Source organism: Mustela erminea, chromosome 12, assembly GCF_009829155.1.
Source record: "Mustela erminea isolate mMusErm1 chromosome 12, mMusErm1.Pri, whole genome shotgun sequence".
Taxonomy (NCBI): Eukaryota; Metazoa; Chordata; class Mammalia; order Carnivora; family Mustelidae; genus Mustela; species Mustela erminea.
The window spans coordinates 88,793,472-88,815,189 of record NC_045625.1 but is presented as its reverse complement, the minus strand read 5'-3'; the positions used below and the strand labels follow the sequence as shown (position 1 = coordinate 88,815,189).

The 21,718-nt window shown below is 40.6% G+C and overlaps 1 pseudogene; it reads right to left on the bottom strand.

Annotated features, from left to right (window-relative positions):
* Positions 1-16,221: 16,221 nt before the first annotated feature.
* Positions 16,222-20,475, bottom strand: LOC116570026 (annotated as a pseudogene).
* Between the last annotated feature and the right edge of the window lie 1,243 nt (positions 20,476-21,718).

Genomic DNA, 21,718 nt, shown 5'->3' with positions numbered 1-21,718 from the left:
TATTAAAATAAAATAAAATAAATAAGTACTTTTAAAATAAATGGGTAATTTAAAAAAAGAAAATGAATGTAGAATGCCTTCTATTTAATTATCATAGAAAAGCTTTTATCTTTTACTGCATAAAAAGAAAATTATCTCCAGAATGTAGTAAATATGAAGAGGCCATTATCTGGATCTTTTCTTTTCTTTTTCAAGATTTTATTTATTTATTTCACAGAGAGAGCGGGAGAGCACAAGCAGGGAGGACAGTGGGGAGAGAGGGAGAAGCAGACTCCCTGCCGAGCAGGGAGCCGGATGTGGGGCTGGATCCCAGGACCCTGGGATCATACCTGAGGTGAAGGCAGACACCTAACCATCTGAGCCACCCAGGCGCCCCGGATCTTTTTTTTTCTTTTCTTTTTTTTTTTTTTTTTAAAGATTTTATTTATTTATTTGTCAGAGAGAGAGCGAGTGAGAACGAGCACAGGCAAACAGAGTAGCAGGCAGAGTCAGAGGGAGAAGCAGGCTCCCTGCGGAGCAAGGAGCCCGATGTGGGACTTGATCCCATGACGCTGGGATGATGACCTGAGCTGAAGGCAGCTGCTTAACCAACTGAGCCACCCAGGCGTCCCCGGATCTTTTTTTTTCTATGTCTGCAAGTTCATAATGGGAAAATAGTAACCCCCTGAGAGAGTGAATGCAGAATTATTAAGAGCATAGGTCTTGGACAACATGCTCTGTGAAGCAACTTCACTATAACAAATCCTTAAAAGCAGAAGTTGTAACTATGGATGCTCAAAAATTCTAAGCTCTTAGGAACTTAGTAACATCTGTATGCTTAATTATTTTAAACATATAACAGAAAATAGACTCAAGGAAAGTGAGTATGAATTGATAGGTAAGGATAAATGATGTGGTCAGAGCTGTTTTCAGAAGTTAATACATGCTTTATATTTAAAAAGTTAGGGTTAGTTATTTAGTATTTTCAGACTGTACCTTAAACACTTTGGGTACTGAATAGTATTTGTTGAATAAATAATTATGCATTCAACTCAAGAAGTGGGAAAAAAACTCAAAACAGCCCTGAAATGAATAGATGGAAGGGTCTAATAAAATTAAAGGAGATTAATGAAAAAGCAGTAGACAAAATCTAGTTTATTTAAATTTGCTCAAGTAGACTTTATCATGTCCCATCAGAAAAAAATAATCTAGTCATAACTCAGTCCATTACTATGAATGAGAAAGGAGCTATAGCGGTAGATGTGATGAAGATATTTGTAATAATAATTTTATTATATTAAATTTGAAAATTAGAGGAAAGGCATACTTTCCTAGACACATATGTCACTGAAATTGATTCAAGAAGATAGAAATATCTGAAGACATCAATTAACAAACGACTAACATAGTTATAGATCTTTGTCTTTAGATGTAATTAGATAATTTACAGGTGACACCCGGAGGGAACAGATATCAGCTCATTATAGGAGACTCATATTATCCTGTGAAAAATGTTAGAGCAGTGCTTCTCAGACAGGCTACTCTTCCCCTCCCGTCTGTAACAATTTTGGTTGTTATAGATTTGAGGAAGGAGGTGTACAGGGCAGGTTGCTGTAAATCTACCAGGCCCAGGACAGCTCCCAGCCCACCACAAAGGATTACCTGGCTGGAAATTTCAACGGTCTTGTTGTTTAAAAAACCTGTGTTCAAGGTCAGCATACTAAGAACAAATACTAGATCAATATCAAATGGAGTTTTTTGTTCTTTAACATTTGCATAGCTTTCATTTAGGTTTTTCATTCTTATTTTGTATAAGCTTTTGGAATACTTTGAGTATTATCATTTATTGGAGGTTTTTTTTTCAGTCTTTGGTACCATTAGATGTATATATTTGTGAAAGAACATGCATGTGTACATGTATAAGTATATTCCATTTAATCATTTTTTTCTTTGTGGTTTCTTATTTTCATGTCTGTCGTAGAAGTATGTCCTACATCAAGATTAAACAAATGAATATCCTTCTAATAATTTGTTCTCTGTGTAGATTTTAAAAGATTTGGGGGGGGCAGTGAGAGAAAAGAGTGAGACCATCTCAAGGAGGCCACACGCCCAGGACAGGGCCCAGCACAGCGTTGAATATCATAACCCTGAGATCATGATCTGAGCTGAAATCAAGAGTCATACACTTAACCAACTGAGCCACCCAGGCACCCCAGACTTTGAAAGATTTTTAAGCTACTCCCTAGAATTAACATTTTAACAATTCTTCTTGATATCTTCTTCATTTTCACTTTTCTGATTCACTCTTCTACTCATGCCAGAAGGAGTCATTGCCATTAGTTTTGTATGTTTTCTACCCGCATCTGTGTATACATACCCATAAACACTGTGTAGCATTTTCCCTGGGGTTTATTGTTTATCTTTTTAGCATCTTGCTTTCACTGTGGCATTTTAAGATATTGTTTTGTTTTTATTTTCATAATAAAATTCAGTGTAATTGTTGAATCTATAGGGATTCATGTATTTCAATTCTTTAGAAACCTAAGTCACATAATGCTTTTTGCTCATTCTTTTATTTCCCTTTGGAATTCCAGTTAAACGTACATTGGGTTTTTGCAGTTTCTCCTCCACTGTTTCTTTCTTTCTTTTTTTTTTTTCATTTTTAATCTATTCCCCACCTTTGATGTACTCTATACTTTTTTAAAAAAGTGTTTTTGATTTATTTGAGAGAGACAGCGAGCATGAATGGGGGAGAGACAAGCAGACTCTCTGCTGAGCAGGGAGCCTGACTCAGGGCTTGATCCCAGGACCCCAAGACCATGACCCAAGCTGAAATCAAGAGTCGGCTCAACCAGCTGAGCCACCCAGGCACCTTTTACCTCTGCCATTTCTAAACTCAATGTTTTAAAATTTTTTTGCAGCTTTATCAAATTCTGTGGTATCTCATTTTTCCCCATTTATGATCCATCTTAACTTTTGAGTTGGTTTTCTTAGTTCGCCAAAAAAATGCCTCCATTTCTCCTAATTCTTTGACTCATGTTTTTCAAGCCTCTGTCCTGAACCACAGATACTGAAGAGTGGTCTTTTTGTTTTAGTCATCCACTACACACTCAACTTGGTTTCCTTTAAGTTCCTGAGAACAGATGAAAGAGGTCTTTACCAGACTCTGCTGCCTATTTGGAGTCTGATGATATTTTTTATTTCTCTGTATGTTTTCATCTGTTAAGTGGAAGGAGGTACAAATATCCTTCCATCTCACAGTGTTTTACATTTAGCAGCGATCTCTGTGGCACCCTCCATATACATGTTTCCCTTTGGGGATGAGAAGAGATTGGTTATAGACGTGAACATGGCCACGGCCACGAGTGTAAGTGAGTGCCATTTACTCTGTGTGCCTCTTTCCAAAATATTTAAAAACTGAACTTCTTTTCCCTCTTATTTTGAATGGGAGTACTGACCATTGTTGAATGAATTGTATCCTCCCAAATTAATACATTGAAGTCCTAAGCCAGTATGATTATAATTATAAATCCAGGTGTGCTTATAAGATGAACAGAACATAAATATGCACACACAGGAAAGAGGACATGTGAAGACACAGCAGGAAAGTGGCCATCTGGAAGCCAAGGAGAAAGGCTTCCAAACATGCAGACACCTTGATCCTGAATTTCCAGCCTCCACGACTGTGAGAAAATAAATTTCTGTTGTTGAAATGCCTGGTCTGTGCTATTTGTTATGGTAGCTCTGGCAGATTAGTACAGTGACTTTTCAGGTTATCTGAGAGAGGTAAGGGAAATAATGATCCTGATAGTTGTCAGTTCTTGAAAAGTTTTGTAAAGCTAGGCCATTTGTGATTAAATAGACCTAAAGGAGGTTAACACAAGAGAAAATGATTGGAGAAAGATTTCCAAGTTCCACATCCTTTCTCCTGGGGAAATTGGAAAATAAGGGTGGGTGATATGAAGTGAAAAACTTGAAGAATATGCAATTCTGGCTGAGAATATTTCTGTTTATTGGAGGACATCTTTCTTTAGGTCATGGCTTCTACACATCTGTTGTGTGATAGTGAACACACAGTTGCAGGACATGCACTCTGAAAGGTCTGATGTTTGGAACAAGAGTGCACAGTGCACGTTTCTGAAAGCTTTTCCCAGCACTGGGATCATTTGTTGAACTGCACGCAGTGACTTTTGTAGCATAGGAAGGAGAGCTATTGAGAATTTGCAGGACAAGTATTTTCAAGTTTCTTTTAATTATCTAGGTTACAACACATTCTCTTTGAAACTTCGTGTTGAGGCAATGCCCTGTACTCCATAAATAAGAGTTATTGATAGTTTCTTAGTTTGATTTTTTTAATCTTCTCTGTGTTCCAGGTCAAAAATTGATTGCTGGGGGCCCCTTTACTCCTTTATTATAGTATTATTCTGTTCCAAAACGAAGCAGTTAAAGGCTGATAAGATAGTAATGCAGGACATAATTTTAAAATTAATTACTCAAAATTAACTCAAAGTGGATTAAGGCCTGAAACTGTAAAATTGAGAAAACATGGGGTATAAGTTCCTTGACATCAGTATTAGCAATGATTTTTTAAAATTTGACAGCAAATCAAAGGCAACAAAGTAAAAATAAACAAATGGAACATCAAATTAAAAAGCTGCTCTTTCTATAATAATAACAAATAAATAAAATATTTTAAAAATGGGCAAATGGGGATGCTTGGGTGGCTCAGTTGGTTGGGGTTGGACAGCTGCCTTTGGCTCAGGTCATGATCCCAGCGTCCTGAGATCGAGTCCCACATCGGGCTCCTTGCTCAGCAGGAAGCCTGCTTCTCCCTCTGCCTCTGCCTGCCACTCTGTCTGCCTGTGCTCGCTCTCTCTGACCACCCCCCCAAAAATGAGAAAAAAAATGGGCAAATGATCTGAATAGACATAGTCCCAAAGTAGACACACAGATGACCAACAGTATATAAAATATGTGCTCAACATCTCTGATAAGTAGGGAAATGCAAATGAGATGTCATTTCATACTTTTAAGATGACCATTATCAAAAAATGAAGAGAGAAATGCTGGCATGGATGTGGAGGATGTGGAGAAAGGGGAACCCTCGTACACTGTCCGTGGGAATGTGAACTGGTACAGCCACCGTGGAAAACAGTATGGAGGCTCCTAAAAAATTTAAAATAGGGGCGCCTGCGTGGCTCATTGGGTTAAGCCTCAGCCTTTGTCCCAGGTCATGATCTCAAGGTCCTGGGATCAAGCCCCAGCTCGGGCTCTCTGCTCAGCAGGGAGCCTGCTTCCCGCTCTCTCTCTGCCTGCTGCTATGCCTACTTGTGATCTCTCTCTCTCTCTCTGTGTCAAATAAATAAAATCTTTAAGAATATTTTAAAATAGAACTACCACTTCTGGGTATATATTCTGAAGGTTACAAAATCATTATCTTGAATAGATATATGTAACCCCATGTTCATAGCAGCATTAGCCACAGTACCCAAGGTATAGAAACAATTTGTGTTCATCAATGGATAAAGAGAAATAAGAAAATGGAATATAGGGGCGCCTGGGTGGCTCAGTGGGTTAAGCCGCTGCCTTCGGCTCAGGTCATGATCTCAGGGTCCTGGGATCGAGTCCCACATCGGGCTCTCTGCTCAGAAGGGAGCCTGCTTCCTCCTCTCTCTCTCTGCCTACTTGTGATCTCTCTCTCTGTCGAATAAATAAATAAAATCTTAAAAAAAAAAAGAAAATGGAATATATATATTACACACACACACACACACACACACGCACACATAATGGAATATTATTCAGCCTTAAAAAAAGAAGGAAATCCTGTTATCTGGAACAGAATGGGTAAACCTCAAGCACATTGTACTAAGTGAAATAAGCCAGATATAGAGAGACAAATACTACATGGTATCACTTACTGTGGAATCTTTAGGGGAGAAAAAAGTCAAACTTGTAGAAGTAGAGTTGAAAAGATATTGTCAGGGAATGCAAGTAGGGGAAGAAGGAGGGAGTTGGTAAAAGGGTACAAACATTTTGTTATAAGATGAAAAATAAAATAACTCAAAGTGATTTATTTCTGTATGATTCCTGATGCCGTTGTGAGAAACTCTTCTTTTAGAGTTATCATTTATTCTTTTATTTATTTAAACTTGTATTTAGGCATGTCATTTTGACATTATGGATTTTTAAATTTTCACCAATAAAAGTTAGAAACCTACATAATCCATTTACAAATACATTATAATTCTATTACTTAATGTCTTCACAATTCTCTAATGTAAAACTTATTTTCCTCACTAACATTTGTTGTTTCCTGTTTTGTTAATTCTTTCCATTCTAACTGGTATAAGGTGATATTGTGGTTTTGATTTGTATTTCCCTGATGATTAGTGATGTTAAGCATTTTTTCATGTGTCTGTTAGCCATTTGTACATCTTCTTTGGAGATGTATATCTTCTTTGGAGAAGTGTCTGTTCATGTCTTCTGCCCATTTTTTGACTGGGTCATTTGTTTTTTGAGCATTGAGTTTGAAAAGTTCTTTATAGATCTTGGATATCAGCCCTTTATCATTAATGTAATTTTCAGATATCTTCTCCCATTCCCCGGGGTTGCCTCTTTGTTTTGTTGACTGTTCCCTATGCTATACAGAAGCTTTTTATCTTTATGAATGTCCAAAAATTCATTGTTGCTTTTTTTTCCCCTTGCTTTTGGAGACCTGTCTTGAAAAGAAGTTGCTGTGGCTGGTATGGAAGAGGTTACTGCCTATGTTCTCCTCTAGAATTTTGATGGATTCCTGTCTCACATTGAGGTATTTCATCTATTTTGAGTTTGTCTTTGTGTATGGTGTAAGAGAATGGTCCAGTTTCATTCTTCTGTATATAGCTGTCCAGTTTTCCCAGCACCACTTATTGATGAGACTGTCTTTTTTTCCATTGGATATTTTTTCCTGATTTGTCAAAGATTAGTTGACCATAGAGTTGAGGGTCCATTTCTGGAGCCTCTATTATGTTCCATTGGTCTATGGGTCGGTGCCAATACCATGCTGTCTTGGTGATCCCAGCTTTGTAATATAGCTTTAAGTCAGGCAACGTGGTGCCCCTAGCTTTGTTTTTCTTTTTTGACATTCCCTGGGTGATTTGGGGTCTTCTCTGGTTCCATACAAATTTTAGGATTGTTTGTTCCAGTTCCTTGAAAAATGCCAATGGTATTTTAATAGAGATGGCCTCTGGGCAGAATAGACATTTCAACAGTGTTTATTCTTCCAATCCATGGGCATGGAATGTTTTTCCATCTATTTGTGTCTTCCTTAGTTTCTTTCATAAGTGTTCTGTAGTTTCTAAACTATAGATCCTTTACAAATTTGGTTAGATTTATTGCAAGGTATCTTATGGCTTTTGTTGCTATTGTAAATGGAATCAATACCTTAATTTATTTTTCTACAATTCCATTGTTAGTGTATAGAAAAGCAACTAATTTCTGTGCATTGATTTTTAACCTGCCATATTACTGAACTGCTGTATGAGTTCTAGTAATTTGGGGGTGGAGTCTTTTGGGTTTTCCACATAAAGTACCATGTCATCTGTGAAGAGAGAGAGTTTGACTTCTTTGCCCATTTGGATGCCTTTTATTTCTTTTTATTGTCTAATTGCTGATGCTAGGACATTGTGGTCTGAGAATATGGAGGGAATAATCTCAGTCTTTTGGTATCAGTTGAGGCCTGATTTGTGACCTAGTATGTGGTCTATTCTGGAGAAAGTTCCATGTGCATTCAAGAAGAATGAGTACTCTGTTGTTTTAGGGTGGAATATTCTGTATATATCTATGAGGTCCATTTGGTCCAATATATCATTCAAAGCTCTTGTTTCTTTGTTGATTTTCTGCTTAGATGATCTGTCTATTACTGAGTATGGTGTGTTAAGATCCCCTACAATTAATGTATTCTTATCAATATGACTCTTTATTTTTTTTTTAAGATTTTATTTATTTATTTGACAGACAGAGATCACAAGTAGGCAGAGAGACAGGCAGAGAGAGAGGAAGGGAAGCAGGCTCCCTGCCAAGCAGAGAGCCCAATGCCAGGCTCAATCCCAGGACCCTGGGATCATGACCTGAGCCGAAGGCAGAGGCTTTAACTCACTGAGCCACCCAGGCACCCCATGACTCTTTATTTTGGTTAATAGTTGGCTTATGTAGTTGGCTTTTCCCATGTTAGCCATATAAATATTTACAACTGTTAGATCTTCTTGGCGAATACACCTTTTAAGAATGATGTAGTGTCCTTCTGTATCACTGACTACAGCCTTTAGCTTAAAATCTAATTATCTGATATGAGAATCACTGCCCCAGCTTTCTTTTGAGGCCCATTGGCAAGAAAGATGTTTCTTCATCCCTTCACTTTCGGTCTGGATGTATCTTTAGGTTCAGAAATGTGTCTCTTGTAGACAACATATGGACAGGTCCTGTCGTTTTATCCAGTCTGCACCCTGTGCTGTTTTATGGGAGCATTTAGGCTATTAACATTGAGAGTGGTTATTGAAAGATAAGTTTTTATTGACATCATGTTGCCTGTGAAGTCCTTGTTTCTATAGATTGTCTCTGTAAGTTTCTGTTCTATGTCATTCTTTTTTTGGTCCTTTCTTCTTTTTTAGAACCCCTCCCCCCTAATATTTCTTGTAGTGTCAGCTTGGTGATCACATAATCTTTTCAACCTTGCCAGTCTTGCAAGCTCTTTAGCTCTCCATCCATTCTGAATGTCAGCCTTGCCAGATTAAGTATTCTTGGCTGCATGTTCTTCTCATCTAGTACACTGCATATGTCTTGCCAGCCCTTTCTGGCTTTCCAGATTTCTGTGGATAGGTATGACATTATTCTGATGGTGCTTCCTCTGTACATAAGTACACTCTTCCCCCTAGCTGCCCTTAAGACATCTTCTCTGAATTTATGACTTATGAATTTCACAATAATGTTCCTGGGGTCTCTTTACCCTCGTTGATCTTGGGGGGTGTCCTCTCTGCCTCTATGACACGAATATTTGTTCCAGTTCCCAGATTAGGGAAATTTTCATTTAGGATTTGGTCAACTATATCTTCTAGCCCTCTTTCTCCCTCCACCCCCTCAGGGATCCCAACAATTCTGACATTGGAACATTTCATGGCATCATTTATCTCCCTAATTCTTTTTCATGGCTTCTAAGCTGTTTTTTCCAAGCCTCCTCCTGGTCCTTCTTCTCTATCAGTTTGTCTTCTAGATCACTAATTTGATCTTTTGCCTTATTTATCCTAGCTGTTAGAGTATTTAAATTGAATCTCATTGATAGCATTTTTAAATTCTGCCAGATCAGCTCTCATTTCCGCCTTTAGAAATTTTATGTTGCCACTAATGGTCTTCTCCAACCTAGCCATTGCCTAGATAATTATTTTTTATTTATTTTATTTTTTATTTTTTACAAACTATATAATATATTTTTATCCCCCGGGGTACAGGTATGTGAATCGCCAGGTTTACACACTTCACAGCACTCACCATAGCACATACCCTCCTCAATGTCCATAACCCCACCCCCCTCTCCCTACCCTCCCCCCAGCAACCCTCAGTTTGTTTTGTGAGATTAAGAGTCACTTATGGTTTGTCTCCCTCCCAATCCCATCTTGTTTCATTTATTCTTCTCCAACCCCCTTAACCCCCCATGTTGCATCTCCACTTCCTCATGTCAGGGAGATCATATGATAGTTGTCTTTCTCTGATTGACTTATTTCGCTAAGCATGATACCCTCTAGTTCCATCCACGTTGTCGCAAATGGCAAGATTTCATTTCTTTTGATTTGCCTAGATAATTATTAGCCTGAATTATATTTCTGACATATTGTTTAATTTCATATCCAATAGTTCTGTGGCAGAGGTTACAGTCTCTGAATTTTTCCTTTGTTCAGTGTTCTTTCTCTTAGTCATTTTGGTGAGGTTGAGGGGATGTATAGCTGAATATATCAACCACGATCCAGGCAAGGTACACCACACTAATGGGACCACTGGCTGGCTCAGCTGTTGGATTATGATGACTCCTGATCTCGGTAGTGAGTTCAAGTCCCACGTTGGATGTAGAGCTTACCAGCAACACCAAACACCACATGCATGCACAGTAGCACTTGAGAGGATTCTAAATACTCATATATTTGGCTGCTTGAAGTTATCTAATGGCTCACTCATGCTCTTTTATAGAATTTTTCTCTTTCTTTTTTTTTTTTTTTTAAAGATTTTATTTATTTATTTGACAGAGAATACAAGTAGGCAGAGAGGCAGGCAGAGAGAGAGGAGGAAGCAGGCTCCCTGCTGAGCAGAGAGCCCGATGCGGGACTCGATCCCAGGACCCTGAGATCATGACCTGAGCCGAAGGCAGCGGCTTAACCCACTGAGCCACCCAGGCGCCCAAGAATTTTTCTCTTTCATATTAGGTAAATCTCTATTGCTTTACTTTCAGGTTCACTAGTCATTTCTTCTACAATGTGTAATTCACCACTAAACCACCAATTGTATTTTTCAGTTCAAACATTTCAGTTTACAACTCTAGAAATTGAAGTTCAGTGCCTAAAAATGTATTATATGCCTGTCCCTACTTCAGTTTCAACGTTTGAAATATTGTTATCATTTGCTAAATGTTTTCTGCTAATAATAAATTTGTCATTTCTGGGTTAATTTTCATAAAAACATTCTCATCATTGTATTCTTCTCCCACTGCCTCTTTGAATGAACACTGCACATTGCATTTTACCTTGATCGCTGGATTTTTTATTCCTCTAAACATTCTTGAGCTTTGTTCTGGGGTCAAGTTAAGTTACTTGAAAATAATTTAATCCTTTTATGATTTTTTTAGGAGAATCCAGAGCATCACTACTCTTTTTACTGACCAGTCCCAACCCCACTATTAAGACATTGCTAAGTAGTCTAACCAATACATCATGAATTATGAACTCTGACTGGTGGGAGCAGATATTGTTCCTGGCTTTGTGTGAGTGCTGGGTATGGTTCCCTTAAAAACACTGAGTGGTTTTTGTTTTGTTTTGTTTTGCCAGGTTCTGGTAATTTCCCATATGCTGATTGTCAACACTCAAGATCACTGAAGATCTTAGAATTCTCTCACTCTAGTTCTGTCTCTCTTCTTTAGTACTCCTCTGGACAACCATTGCCTTGATCACTCCTCTCAGCTACCTCTCCTCAATTCAGAGAGTCTGCTGAGCTCTGTCTCACTTCTTTAGTGTGCCACATACTATAATCTCTCTTAAGGCAGTAAGATGAGGGAGTCATAGGGTTTTGTTTTCTGTTCCTCATGAATCACTGTTCTTCATTGCCTAATATGCAGAAATATTCCCCCCCAAAATCATTTTCCTCCCACCCTCCCTTCCTCCCCGCTTCCTTCTTTCATTTCTTTTTTGGTTGTTTCAGGAGGGAGTGTAAAAGAATTTCCTGTTATTCCATCTTGGCTGAATGAAGAACCTCAGAGCATTGGCACATTTAAGGCAATTTTTGGTGGATATAAAATTCTAGCCTGATCATTTTTTCTAGTACTTTAAAAATGTCTTCCAATTATCTTTCTGCTTTCATAGTTTCTGGTGAAAGGTCTAGGAATTCTTTGTTCCTTTTTTTTTTTTTTATGAGTCTTCTTCCTCTGGCTGCTTTATAAGCTTCCTCTTTATTGCTACTTTTGAAAAATTGATGAACCTAGTTAGATTTTCTTTATATTTGTACTGTTTGAGTTCCTTGAAGTAGTCAGTTCTGTGGATTTAGAGTTTTCATCTAATTTTGAAAATAGCCATTCTCCTTTCAAATATTTTTTTTCTGATCCCCTTTCCTTTTCTGAAATTCTAATTATATGCATTTTATATCACTTGATATTGTCTCATAGACTACTGTTTTTTTTCTCACACTCTGCCTCATTTTTGAATAATTTTTATTTCTTTGTTTACAAAATCAATTTCTTCTTTTCTGAACTGTGTAATCTGCTATAAAAATCATTCACTGTTTTTATGTTCCCCAAATTCCTCTTGGTTCTTTTACTGTGTCTTCAATTTCTCTCTCCATTATAGTCACACTTTCCTCTAATGTTATAAAATTATTAAATATATTTATAATAGTTGTCTTAACATTTTTGTCTGAAAACTTTATCATCTGTCATTTCTGTTGATCATTTCACTTGATTTAGTTCATATTTTCCCACTTCTACCATGTCTAGTAATTTTTGATAGGATGGTGGAAATCATGAATGTTTTTGTTGAATTCTGAATTTGTTAATCTCCCTTAAAGACTGTTGGATTTTGTTCCTGCATACAGTCAAGTATTTGAAGATAAGACTGATCCTTTCAAGGTGATTATTATCAAATTTTGTTAGGACGTATTTAGAATAGTATTTACTTTACAACTCATAGTACATCATTAGTTTTTTTTTTTAAAGATTTTATTTATTTATTTAACAGACAGAGATCACAAGTACGCAGAGAGGCAGGCAGAGAGAGAGAGGAAGAGAAGCAGGCTTCCCGCTGAGCAGAGAGCCCGACGCGATGCAGGGCTTGATCTCAGGACCTTGGGATCATGACCCGAGCTGAAGGCAGAGGCTTTAACCCACTGAGCCACCCAGGCGCCCCACATCATTAGTTTTTGATATAATGTTCAATGATTCATTAGTTGCATGTAACACCCAGTGGTCATCACATCATGTGCCCTTCTTAATGCCCATCACCCAGTATTGTGAGCTGCTTTAATTCTGTTACTATGGACTGACCATTTCGGGGTCTTTATTGGGCTGCAGATATTCATGAAGTCTCCACACTGGCTGGTCTGAACTCAAACATTTCTTTTTACCCTGTGAGCTTTGGAAGTGTTCATATTAAAGCTTTGGTGTCATTCTTTGCTCTGTCTTAATATACCTTCATCCTATGCATGTGTGGTTTAGTACATAGTTTCATGGGGATCACCACATAGGTTTCTAGAGCTCTTAGGATAGTTTTTCTCTGGTTCTTTTGGGTCCATTTTAGTGAGTTTAGCCCTTATCTATTTGTCTTAACACCTACCTGAGGTAAGAAGTTATTCAATAATAAGGGAAGCCATAGAATGAACATTCATTTATATGCCAGATACTCTGCATATGTTACTCCTGATCCTTACAGTCATTGAACAGCTTCATTTTTATCCCCCATTTTGGACAAAGGGAATTGAGCTGTAGTTTGGGAGATTCCCAGGACCTCAGGATCAGTGATTCACTAAAAGGACAAAACTCAGAAAAGCTAGTATATTCACAGCTTCAGCTTATTATAGTGAAAGAACACACATTAAAATCTGCAAAGAGAAGCACACACAGGGCAAGGCCTAGGAAAATTCCAGTCACAAGTTTCTTTTTTTTTTTTTTAAAGATTTTATTTATTTATTTGACAGAGAGATATCACAAGTAGGCAGAGAGGCAGGCAGAGGGAGAGAGAGGAGGAAGCAGGCTCCCTGCCGAGCAGAGAGCCCAATGCGGGACTTGATCCCAGGACCCTGAGATCATGACCTGGGCCGAAGGCAGAGGCTTAACCCCCTGAGCCACCCAGGTGCCCCAGTCACAAGTTTCCGTATTTGTTTTCTTCTAGTGGAGTTAGGTAGAGTGTTTACTTCTCCCAGTAACAATGTGTGGCTACACATATGGAGTACTGACATACAAGAAGCTCACTTAAATCTTGATGTTTGGGGGTTTTGTTTGGGGGTCAGTTCCATAGGCATGACTGAGAGGGCACATGGTTGCCCTGTCTCTAGCCTCTCCAGAGGTTAAGCTGATACCACATGGCTCATAGATCCTACCATCCATCACACTAAATTACACTATCTGTTATAGTTCAAGGCCCTCATCAAGTAAGCAAAGACATTTATCAGGCAGGATGCTCTAAGGCCTTAGAGGTTCCCTCCCGTGAACTAAGCAAAAATCTAATATTTCTTTGGGCAGGGTTAACACTTTACCGCACAGGCCAGGTCCTAATTCTTGGCCTAGTCTTCCATATAGCAAAATAATCATATTTAGTACAGCAATGGTAAAAGTATGAACCTGCCTAGCACTTAGAAGATCCAGTGTAGAGTAGAGAGTAGGGATAGAGTTAAAGAAAACACTAATCCGTCCTGTAAATCATTACCTGTATTTTCATATTTCTGTACTAATTTGATTGTTTCCCCCACTTTAACCCACTATTATTTGTACCTTATGATAATCTTGTACAGATTATTTAACATAGAAATTAGTTGATAGCCAAATCCATTTCTTCCTCAGGCCATTTTTCCATTAATATTACATCTTAAGGACGATTTAAGTCAATTTCTTAGTATTATATAAGTTATTTATATATGGTAGTTGACTCTTACAAACACTGTGTTACACCATATTGCAGTATGGTATGGTACAATTTGATTACAGGAAAAAAGAATTTCAGTGGTATTTGGTATGCCTTCTTAACCGAATCAGTCCATGACCATATACCGGATTTTATGGACAGGTGTCATTACGTTGGCCACAATTCAGTTATTTCCAGGTTCCAATTCAGTTGGGGATGAAGCTGAATACCCTGTTTCAGTTTACAGCCTTTTGGTGAAACTGTTTTCCACTGTGTGCTGTTCTATAGAAGGGCTCACTTTCTTTCTATAGGGACACAGGTGGTATCCATCATAGATCCTTTCCTTGTTAATTGTACTACAGGATATATTATTTTGAGGAGCATCAGTGCTGCAGTGTAAATTACAAGTGCTCCAGAGAATTTTCATATTTGGAAGTCCATAAGATCCTGTAGGCATGCTCCATTGAGCAGCGAGGATGGAGGGTCATTGTCCATGAGTACTTCAGCTTTCATCTGTATTAAGATAGTAAAAAGGTGCATGGGATGAAGAAACAAGGACTTCCCAACATGGGGCCCTGTCATTATCCAAGATTGTTTGAGTCTTCCTGATGCTATTAGTTTCGTATTAGTTTGCCATGACAAAGTGCCACAAAAAATCTTAACAACAGAAATTTATTGTCTCACAATTCTGGAGGCCAGAAATCTGAAAGCAACATGGTGGCAGGGTAATTCTCTCTCTGTGGTCTCTAGGAGGAGGATCCTTTCCTGCTTTGCTGTGTTTGGCAACAATCCTTGGTGTTCCTCACTTTGCAGATGCATCACTCCAACCTCTGCTTCCATCGTCACATGATGTTCAGTTCTCTGTCTCTTCTCCTCTTCTTATAGGGAAACCAGTCACATTGGATTAGGGCTCATCCAAATGACCTCATCTTAACTTGAGTACATTTGCCTAGACCCTACTTCCATATAGGTTTACACTGAGAGTTACCAAAGTTAGGAGTTCAACATATCTTTTTGGAAGACATAATTCAACCCATAACTGATCCTACAGTTTTGTCATATTTCCAGACTGACTTCCATCCTCTGCCTTCCTTCTGGAAGATAATTCCCTGTAATCTGCTTATTATGATTAATAAATCTTTTTTTCTTCTGAATGCTATACCTTAAGAAAAGTGAATTCAACTTGTCCCATGATGCCTAGACCGGCATCTGTCTACCCTAAAGCCTCTGTCTCTGGGCCAATTTTTTTTTTAATCCTACCATGCATATTGTTGCCATCATGTAATAATGGCTTGACTGTGGTTAGGGTATATGTTTGTATCTGAAGATGTTAGGTCCTGCATGCTAGGGTTAGATGAGTGGTAGTCACACCTATGTGTAATTTAATTTGTGTATCCCATAAGGCTTCCCATAGCCTTCCTCATCTTAGGAGGTGGAGCTTTCCTCAGGGAAATTCAGACCCAACATATAATGACTATGGTTTTAATTTTAAATTCAGAAACTCATTGTATTTTTCTATTTTATCTATTTTCATGCAGAAAAACAAAGGTGATACGTATTTGTGCAGCGCACACTGGGGCAAGACAGATGTGCCACTGCTGTACCTTGTCCATGATAACCAGGGACTCTTGCAAGCATTTGGTTATGGAAATTTATAGTTATACAAATGATCGGTCTGCCAGGAGTTGTACACCACATGGTTAACCCCAATTTTGCCAGGCACAGTCCACTCATTCAGGCCCTTAGGAATCCTAATGTAAAGGTTTAAAGGTGCCATTATAGTTCTTGCTTAAGGATCATCCCTGCTTCCAACGAAGAGTTGTAGAATTCGTCCCAGAATCATTACATCAGATAGGAACAAAGAAAGTTAAGGTTATTGGGGAAAGAAATGTAATCATAGACACCCAGAGCTGCAAGTACCAATCAGATTTCATATACTTCCCAGCTTTGTGTGGGGCCTTCCTCCAGGCATCTCTGCATTGCTTCTGCCCCCCAACCTCCACTAATTTCATGCACACAGGCAGCCACTTCAAGTAAGCTCATGAAGATATCCATTTGAGAGTGTCTGTCCACACCAGCATTCTGGCTTCTAACAGGGCATTACTTAATGTGGTAATCTCTTTTCTCACCAGTGATTTCAGTCTATCAAACTCATAGTCTGTGTGGGCTTGGGTAATCTTAGTTGGTCCTAGGGCAGGTTTATGTGTCTTCTGTTCTACAATCCTAGGTAGGTGAAATATTCCTCAGTCAGATATAATATCTACTTCCATAATATAGTCAGATAAATAAGATACAGACAATTCATATAAAATCTGTTGAAATATTCCAATTTTTACCCAAACTGTCACCTTAATACCATCAAACACAGCATTCCCACATCTTCCCAACCTAAATGTAGCTCCCCTTAGGACTTCACCAACAGGCTTTGGATCACAGTATATCAGGCTCATGCCAATGACGGTTCCCAGAAAAGTCTCTCCTTCACTCCCTGTCCATTTTCCCACTCCTGTGTATATGGTCTTTGGATCCCCAACTGGGGATTAGGCCAAAGGGCGCTGGCCCTTTTGTCAATCCTTATACTGATTAGATTGTAGGAGCATCACCCGAAGTTAGGTTTCTCATTTTCACTCTGCCTTCTAGCTTTGTGGTTGTTGTTGTTGTTACATAAATTAACCCATTTATTATAGGCTAGCAATATTTTGAATGGTGGAACTTCTGCTGGTCTTTCAACTCCTTCAGTCTTCTGATGGCAGACTTTACTGTGATGGCAAAAGTGGTGTTGTAGGTCCAGGCACCACCAGTGATGGTTTTCATGCAGGAGCCACAATGCCAGATCCCCACAGCTCATTTTCTCATCTTGGTGTTGCCATAGGAGCACGTGTCCCTGGCGTGCTGGCTTATTTCAATCTTCTTCACCATTTTCCTGAGGGAAGCGCCATAACAGGTCTCGTATTTACCCATGATTCCAACCTTCTTGGTGCGTTTAGCCAGGTTGCTGCAAACTATGCCTGAACCCAGAGACTTCTGCCTTCTAGTTTTTAAAATTATTCCAGACTATGGGCGCCTGGGTGGCTCAGTGGGTTAAGCCGCTGCCTTCGGCTCGGGTCATGATCTCAGGGTCCTGGGATCGAGTCCCGCATCGGGCTCTCTGCTCAGCAGGGAGCCTGCTTCCTCCTCTCTCTCTGCCTGCCTCTCTGCCTACTTGTGATCTCTCTCTGTCAAATAAATAAAGAAAATCTTTGAAAAAAAAATAAATAAAATTATTCCAAACTAGAGTAAATGAAGTAGGTTTGTACAGGACTTTCAAAGTTGGGGGCTACCCAGTGATTAGATCTATCATCATATCAACATCCTCCTCCCCTCCACCATGAGATTCTTCTCAAATGGCACATTACTTCTGTGGTACACTTGCCAAAATGCATAACCTTAACCTAAGACATGGGCCATTCTCTAAGTGACCAGTTTTCTTCAAAAGCGTCAGGTCATTAAAACCAAAACTGTCATAGATTTGAGGATACTGAGCAGAACAACTGAATGCAATGTGTGATTATGGATTAGATTGTGGACTAGCAAATTATATTGGCCAGAAAACTGGCAAAAGTGGAGTAGGGTCTGTGAATTGGTTTTTCATATTCTATCAATGTTATTTTCCTCATTGTGATAGCATGTGTCACATAACATGTGAACATTAATGGAGCTGGGTGAAGGGTATATGGGAATTCTCATACTAATTTTTTAATGCTAAGAGCCCGAGACCTGTAAGGGAGGTGAAAATCTTAATAAATGCCTTGTTGGAAGCTCCATATTGTGTATTTTGAAAATGAAATGTGTGGAGAGCCATGCAGCAGGAGCAAGGAGTCACGTACTAAGCAAGGCATGAGAGGCCAAGGCTGTAGATAGTTTGCCTAAGGAATGCGAGCAGATGCAGGGAGTCACGCACTAAGCAAGGCCAGAAGAGTGGGAGGAGTGAGAGATTAACCCAAGGACTGTGAGTGCATTCGCGGGTGACGTTTGATAGATACCAGGAGTCAAGGGAAAGGCGCATGATCTGTAGAACAAAGAAAACCTATGGAGTCACATACGTGCTCACGAGCACGATGCGTGCACATAGATAGTCCTTCTGATTGGTAGTTTTGTTAGTCGTGGTATACTCTGATTGGATATAGTTCGCACTTGGTGGAGATATACTTGGGGGTCTTAGACTGGGGGGGGTCCCCGGCTGAAGATTGTGAATAAAGAAGTTTGCCACTCACCTCGCCTACGGGTCGTTCTTGCGGGTCGAGAGCGACAACTGGTGCTGAAAACCCGGGGACCGAGACGCCGGACGTGGAGCGAGGATTGGGGTAAGAGCAACGATAAGGAAAGTGTGCACCCATTTCTGTCTTTGGACAGGGAAGGTTCTCTGGGGACGATCATAGACAAAGCTATTTAGGCTCCTCAGGGACTATAGTAACAAAAGATTTCCAGGATGGGAAACGAACTTGCTAGATATAGGATGGAAGGTCCTCTAAAGGACATTCTCAAAGCAAATGGCACTCCTTTAAAATCTAAGACGGCTCATGCCTTTTTAAAAGAAGTAGGGGAGATTGCCCCCTGGTTTATAGAAGAAGGGCTCCTAAATGTGCCACAATGGAAACACCTGGGCGAGGACTTAAAACTCTGCCCCTCTACATCCCCGGGGACTCTCGCCGTGTGGTCCCCGGTGAAAGTATGTTTGCAATCCCCCCGAGAGCCCCTGCAGCGAGCAGTACTACAGGGAGGGGAAGTTTTTTTGCAAGTGAAAGAAGAATCCCGTAAGGGCTCCTCCCGAGACTCTGACTCCGAAAGCGAAAGCTCAGAAGGGATGTCAGAAAGCGAGTTGCAGGAGCTAGGAAAGATAGAGGCAAACAACAAGAAGGAGGAATCTCCCGGTCTCCAGACAGACTTGGAAGCCATGAGGCAACGATTTGAGGATAAAGAGGCGGAATTGCAAAAAGCATTAGGAGAGTTAAGAGTGCAGGGAGAAGTAATGGCGCAGCTGAGAGCAGGGACGGAAGCCGCAGTTGTAGCGCAATCGAAATTAAAAACGAAAGTTACGCCGCTTCCACATTCTAGCTCCACGGCGCCACCCCATGAGTGGCCCCCGCCTTATAAGCCCAGCTGCACCAAGACGTGCTATTGTTCGGGCTGCGCCGCGGAGAATTGGAGAGAGGTCTTTGGCCCGGGAAAAGGTTTTTTTCCAGTGTTAGAAGATCAGAATCAGCAGAGGTACCACCAGCCACTAGATTTTAAGTTGGTAAAGCAGCTGAAGGAGGCAGTTACCGGCTATGGGCCCCAGGCAGCCTTTACGGTCTCCCTTGTGGAGTCGCTGGGAGCACTCTGCCTCGCTCCCGAGGATTGGGCCAACTTGACCAGGGCGATATTAAGTGGAGGACAATATCTAGAATGGAAAATCCAAAATCAGGACAATTGTCTGGACACAGCACGGAGAAATGCAGCCGCGGGTAACCCGCAATGGAATTTGGAAATGCTGACAGGCACGGGGCCATATCTCGGGGCCCAAGTGCAGAGTACATACCCCCCTGCGGTGTATTAACAGATAGCCACGGCGGCCCTCAGGGCTTAAAAGACTCTGAGAGGGGCAGGAGACTTGCAAGGCCAATTATCCAAACCCAACCCGGTGCTTGGGTGGCACCGAGGTTCCCTTTGTGTTTTCCCACAGGATGTGCCTGCTCCACTCTGGGTGCCAAAACGCCTCACCAGGCTGGTGGCCGTGGAACCTGTGGAGGATGCTGCTAATGATGATGATAGCAACGACGACCGTCCTGCAACCTGTCCCCGTGAAGGCGGAGTCAATTCAACTGTGGCCGAGACAAGAGACTGCCCAGCTTCAAGCCCTTCTTCAAATGGCTCAGCATAGAGTGCAATCTTCTCACCCTAACTCATGTTTGTTACTGACGCTTATTTTAATGCAAGCTTGCTAATAGCTTTATGAGCCCTCTTCCTGTCTCATTTCCCCTCTCTGACACATGCATGGTATGTTATAGGATCTATTATAGGTGTGCCAGTAGTGGTTGTTATTTTTATGTGCCTTTTACCGTGTGCGTCTAAAATTATACTTGTAGAAGTTTACAAGTTGAGAGCCATCATGCGTAAACAACAGCAGGTCCATCGTGGGAAGCTCAAAGAGCGACCTTAATCGCCACATAGGTGCCCTCTGACCCTGGTATTATAGAAAGTGTTTGACATTATTCCTCCTCAGGCTAGAAAAACAAACAAGCCTAATGAGAGTGACTCTGATGCTCTTAAAGCTGTTGCTGCTAAAACACATGGCAGACTTGGCCATGGTGGCTCCAGAGACTAGCCATTCCCCCTCAAAATTATAGCTGGCAATGCTGGGTCGGTAGCCAAAGACGGGTAAGACTGATCCCTCACCATAGCAACCTAAGACAGGGGCTCCTCGGCTAGGGGGAGTACCCGATGACGGGTAAGCATGTGTGCAGAGGATTGGCGACCTAAGACAGGCACGATCCCTGCCATATAAAAATACAAAAAGGGGGAGCTGTGGAGAGCCATGCAGCAGGAGCAAGGAGTCACGTACTAAGCAAGGCATGAGAGGCCAAGGCTGTAGATAGTTTGCCTAAGGAATGCGAGCAGATGCAGGGAGTCACGCACTAAGCAAGGCCAGAAGAGTGGGAGGAGTGAGAGATTAACCCAAGGACTGTGAGTGCATTCGCGGGTGACGTTTGATAGATACCAGGAGTCAAGGGAAAGGCGCATGATCTGTAGAACAAAGAAAACCTATGGAGTCACATACGTGCTCACGAGCACGATGCGTGCACATAGATAGTCCTTCTGATTGGTAGTTTTGTTAGTCGTGGTATACTCTGATTGGATATAGTTCGCACTTGGTGGAGATATACTTGGGGGTCTTAGACTGGGGGGGGTCCCCGGCTGAAGATTGTGAATAAAGAAGTTTGCCACTCACCTCGCCTACGGGTCGTTCTTGCGGGTCGAGAGCGACAGAAATGAATGCCTTAGTCATTATAAATATGCAGAATTCTGAAGGCGGTAGGGAGTATCTTGGTGAGGCCTTGTCTTCTGGCTTTAGTATGTGCAGAGATATGTGTGACCTTCACTTATATTCGGGTATCTGTGAGGCAAGAGATTCCCAGATTTTGTTACCCCAAAGAGGACAGTTACGTACAAGGCATTGTTGCTGCCATTGATTGGACCAGATGGCCAAACCTTTGTCAGTGGCCAAAGAGTCCATAAAAATGTGCAGATGGGGCCAATTGTTAGCCAAGCCATTGAATCCTAAAATGACTGCCTGAGGTTTAGCTAACTGTGCTGACCCTTGTGTCCATCTTTGATCATGAACATCTGGGTTAAGGGATGAAAAGCATCCTTTCCTG